The following is a 6000-nucleotide window of genomic DNA, read 5'->3' on the forward strand; positions in this document are numbered from 1 at the left end:
ATGGTGGAGAAGAAGGATGAGGGGAGGATGAGAGGAGGATGGTGGAGAAGAGGGATGAGGGGAGGATGGTGGAGATATATCTCCAGTCATTTAAACAGACAGTAGGGTATATCTCCAGTCATTTAAACAGACAGTAGGGTACATCTCCAGTCATTTAAACAGACAGTAGGGTATATCTCCAGTCATTTAAACAGACAGTAGGGTATATATCCAGTCATTTAAACAGACAGTAGGGTATATCTCCAGTCATTTAAACAGACAGTAGGGTATATCTCCAGTCATTTAAACAGACAGTAGGGTATATCTCCAGTCATTTAAACAGACAGTAGGGTATATCTCCAGTCATTTAAACAGACAGTAGGGTATATCTCCAGTCATTTACACAGACAGTAGGGTATATCTCCAGTCATTTAAACAGACAGTAGGGTATATCTCCAGTCATTTAAACAGACAGTAGGGTATATCTCCAGTCATTTAAACAGACAGTAGGGTATATCTCCAGTCATTTAAACAGACAGTAGGGTATATCTCCAATCATTTACACAGACAGTAGGGTATATCTCCAGTCATTTAAACAGACAGTAGGGTATATCTCCAGTCATTTAAACAGACAGTAGGGTATATCTCCAGTCATTTACACAGACAGTAGGGTATATCTCCAGTCATTTACACAGACAGTAGGGTATATCTCCAGTCATTTAAACAGACAGTAGGGTATATCTCCAGTCATTTACACAGACAGTAGGGTATATCTCCAGTCATTTACACAGACAGTAGGGTATATCTCCAGTCATTTAAACAGACAGTAGGGTATATCTCCAGTCATTTAAACAGACAGTAGGGTATATCTCCAGTCATTTAAACAGACAGTAGGGTATATCTCCAGTCATTTAAACAGACAGTAGGGTATATCTCCAGTCATTTACACAGACAGTAGGGTATATCTCCAGTCATTTAAACAGACAGTAGGGTATATCTCCAGTCATTTAAACAGACAGTAGGGTATATCTCCAGTCATTTAAACAGACAGTAGGGTATATATCCAGTCATTTACACAGACAGTAGGGTATATCTCCAGTCATTTAAACAGACAGTAGGGTATATCTCCAGTCATTTACACAGACAGTAGGGTATATATCCAGTCATTTAAACAGACAGTAGGGTATATCTCCAGTCATTTAAACAGACAGTAGGGTATATCTCCAGTCATTTACACAGACAGTAGGGTATATCTCCAGTCATTTAAACAGACAGTAGGGTATATCTCCAGTCATTTACACAGACAGTAGGGTATATCTCCAGTCATTTACACAGACAGTAGGGTATATCTCCAGTCATTTAAACAGACAGTAGGGTATATCTCCAGTCATTTAAACAGACAGTAGGATATATCTCCAGTCATTTAAACAGACAGTAGGGTATATCTCCAGTCATTTAAACAGACAGTAGGGTATATCTCCAGTCATTTCAACAGACAGTAGGGTATATCTCCAGTCATTTACACAGACAGTAGGGTATATCTCCAGTCATTTAAACAGACAGTAGGGTATATCTCCAGTCATTTAAACAGACAGTAGGGTATATCTCCAGTCATTTACACAGACAGTAGGGTATATCTCCAGTCATTTAAACAGACAGTAGGGTATATCTCCAGTCATTTAAACAGACAGTAAGGTATATCTCCAGTCATTTAAACAGACAGTAGGGTATATCTCCAGTCATTTAAACAGACAGTAGGGTATATCTCCAGTCATTTAAACAGACAGTAGGGTATATCTCCAGTCATTTACACAGACAGTAGGGTATATCTCCAGTCATTTAAACAGACAGTAGGGTATATCTCCAGTCATTTAAACAGACAGTAGGGTATATCTCCAGTCATTTACACAGACAGTAGGGTACATCTCCAGTCATTTAAACAGACAGTAGGGTATATCTCCAGTCATTTAAACAGACAGTAGGGTATATCTCCAGTCATTTAAACAGACAGTAGGGTATATCTCCAGTCATTTACACAGACAGTAGGGTATATCTCCAGTCATTTAAACAGACAGTAGGGTATATCTCCAGTCATTTAAACAGACAGTAGGGTATATCTCCAGTCATTTACACAGACAGTAGGGTATATCTCCAGTCATTTACACAGACAGTAGGGTATATCTCCAGTCATTTAAACAGACAGTAGGGTATATCTCCAGTCATTTACACAGACAGTAGGGTATATCTCCAGTCATTTAAACAGACAGTAGGGTATATCTCCAGTCATTTAAACAGACAGTAGGGTATATCTCCAGTCATTTACACAGACAGTAGGGTACATCTCCAGTCATTTAAACAGACAGTAGGGTATATCTCCAGTCATTTAAACAGACAGTAAGGTATATCTCCAGTCATTTAAACAGACAGTAGGGTATATCTCCAGTCATTTAAACAGACAGTAGGGTATATCTCCAGTCATTTAAACAGACAGTAGGGTATATCTCCAGTCATTTACACAGACAGTAGGGTATATCTCCAGTCATTTAAACAGACAGTAGGGTATATCTCCAGTCATTTAAACAGACAGTAGGGTATATCTCCAGTCATTTACACAGACAGTAGGGTACATCTCCAGTCATTTAAACAGACAGTAGGGTATATCTCCAGTCATTTAAACAGACAGTAGGGTATATCTCCAGTCATTTAAACAGACAGTAGGGTATATCTCCAGTCATTTACACAGACAGTAGGGTATATCTCCAGTCATTTAAACAGACAGTAGGGTATATCTCCAGTCATTTAAACAGACAGCAGGGTATATCTCCAGTCATTTAAACAGACAGTAGGGTATATCTCCAGTCATTTAAACAGACAGTAGGGTATATCTCCAGTCATTTAAACAGACAGTAGGGTATATCTCCAGTCATTTAAACAGACAGTAGGGTATATCTCCAGTCATTTAAACAGACAGCAGGGTATATCTCCAGTCATTTAAACAGACAGTAGGGTATATCTCCAGTCATTTAAACAGACAGTAGGGTATATCTCCAGTCATTTAAACAGACAGTAGGGTATATCTCCAGTCATTTAAACAGACAGTAGGGTATATCTCCAGTCATTTAAACAGACAGTAGGGTATATCTCCAGTCATTTAAACAGACAGTAGGGTATATCTCCAGTCATTTACACAGACAGTAGGGTATATATCCAGTCATTTACACAGACAGTAGGGTATATCTCCAGTCATTTACACAGACAGTAGGGTATATATCCAGTCATTTAAACAGACAGTAGGGTATATCTCCAGTCATTTAAACAGACAGTAGGGTATATCTCCAGTCATTTACACAGACAGTAGGGTATATCTCCAGTCATTTACACAGACAGTAGGGTATATCTCCCTTCATTTAAACAGACAGTAAGGTATATCTCCAGTCATTTAAACAGACAGTAGGTTATATATCCAGTCATTTAAACAGACAGTAGGGTATATCTCCAGTCATTTAAACAGACAGTAGGGTATATCTCCAGTCATTTACACAGACAGTAGGGTATATCTCCAGTCATTTACACAGACAGTAGGGTATATCTCCAGTCATTTAAACAGACAGTAGGGTATATCTCCAGTCATTTAAACAGACAGTAGGGTATATCTCCAGTCATTTAAACAGACAGTAGGGTATATCTCCAGTCATTTAAACAGACAGTAGCGTATATCTCCAGTCATTTAAACAGACAGTAGGGTATATCTCCAGTCATTTAAACAGACAGTAGGGTATATCTCCAGTCATTTAAACAGACAGTAGGGTATATCTCCAGTCATTTAAACAGACAGTAGGGTATATCTCCAGTCATTTAAACAGACAGTAGGGTATATCTCCAGTCATTTAAACAGACAGTAGGGTATATCTCCAGTCATTTAAACAGACAGTAGGGTATATCTCCAGTCATTTAAACAGACAGTAGGGTATATCTCCAGTCATTTAAACAGACAGTAGGGTATATCTCCAGTCATTTACACAGACAGTAGGGTATATCTCCAGTCATTTAAACAGACAGTAGGGTATATCTCCAGTCATTTAAACAGACAGTAGGGTATATCTCCAGTCATTTAAACAGACAGTAGGGTATATCTCCAGTCATTTAAACAGACAGTAGGGTATATCTCCAGTCATTTAAACAGACAGTAGGGTATATCTCCAGTCATTTAAACAGACAGTAGGGTATATCTCCAGTCATTTAAACAGACAGTAGGGTATATCTCCAGTCATTTAAACAGACAGTAGGGTATATCTCCAGTCATTTAAACAGACAGTAGGGTATATCTCCAGTCATTTACACAGACAGTAGGGTATATCTCCAGTCATTTAAACAGACAGTAGGGTATATCTCCAGTCATTTAAACAGACAGTAGGGTATACAGTGGGGAGAACAAGTATTTGATACACTGCCGATTTTGCAGGTTTTCCTACTTACAAAGCATGTAGAGGTCTGTAATTTTTATCATAGGTACACTTCAACTGTGAGAGACGGAATCTAAAACAAAAATCCAGAAAATCACATTGTATGATTTTTAAGTAATTAATTTGCATTTTATTGCATGACATAAGTATTTGATCACCTACCAACCAGTAAGAATTCCGGCTCTCACAGACCTGTTAGTTTTTCTTTAAGAAGCCCTCCTGTTCTCCACTCATTACCTGTATTAACTGCACCTGTTTGAACTCGTTACCTGTATAAAAGACACCTGTCCACACACTCAATCAAACAGACTCCAACCTCTCCACAATGGCCAAGACCAGAGAGCTGTATAAGGACATCAGGGATAAAATTGTAGACATGCAACAGGCTGGGATGGGCTACAGGACAATAGGCAAGCAGCTTGGTGAGAAGGCAACAACTGTTGGCGCAATTATTAGAAAATGGAAGAAGTTCAAGATGACGGTCAATCACCCTCGGTCTGGGGCTCCATGCAAGATCTCACCTCGTGGGGCATCAATGATCATGAGGAAGGTGAGTTATCAGCCCAGAACTACACGGCAGGACCTGGTCAATGACCTGAAGAGAGCTGGGACCACAGTCTCAAAGAAAACCATTAGTAACACACTACACCGTCATGGATTCAAATCCTGCAGCGCACGCAAGGTCCACCTGCTCAAGCCAGCGCATGTCCAGGCCCGTCTGAAGTTTGCCAATGACCATCTGGATGATCCAGAGGAGGAATGGGAGAAGGTCATGTGGTCTGATGAGACAAAAATAGAGCTTTTTGGTCTAAACTCCACTCGCCGTGTTTGGAGGAAGAAGAAGGATGAGTACAACCCCAAGAACACCATCCCAACCGTGAAGCATGGAGGTGGAAACATCATTCTTTGGGGATGCTTTTCTGCAAAGGGTACAGGATGACTGCACCGTATTGAGGGGAGGATGGATGGGGCCATGTATCGCGAGATCTTGGCCAACAACCTCCTTCCCTCAGTAAGAGCATTGAAGATGGGTCGTGGCTGGGTCTTCCAGCATGACAACAACCCGAAACACACAGCCAGGGCAACTAAGGAGTGGCGCCGTAAGAAGCATCTCAAGGTCCTGGAGTGGCCTAGCCAGTCTCCAGACCTGAACCCAATAGAAAATCTTTGGAGGGAGCTGAAAGTCCGTATTGCCCAGCGACAGCCCCAAAACCTGAAGGATCTGGAGAAGATCTGTATGGAGGAGTGGGCCAAAATCCCTGCTGCAGTGTGTGCAAACCTGGTCAAGAACTACAGGAAACGTATGATCTCTGTAATTGCAAACAAAGGTTTCTGTACCAAATATTAAGATCTGCTTTTCTGATGTATCAAATACTTATGTCATGCAATAAAATGCAAATTAATTACTTAAAAATCATACAATGTGATTTTCTGGATTTTTGTTTTAGATTCCGTCTCTCATAGTTGAAGTGTACCCATGATAGAAATTACAGACCTCTACATGCTTTGTAAGTAGGAAAACCTGCAAAATCGGCAGTGTATCAAATACTTGTTCTCC

Source organism: Salvelinus alpinus, chromosome 31 (assembly GCF_045679555.1).
Source record: "Salvelinus alpinus chromosome 31, SLU_Salpinus.1, whole genome shotgun sequence".
Taxonomy (NCBI): Eukaryota; Metazoa; Chordata; class Actinopteri; order Salmoniformes; family Salmonidae; genus Salvelinus; species Salvelinus alpinus.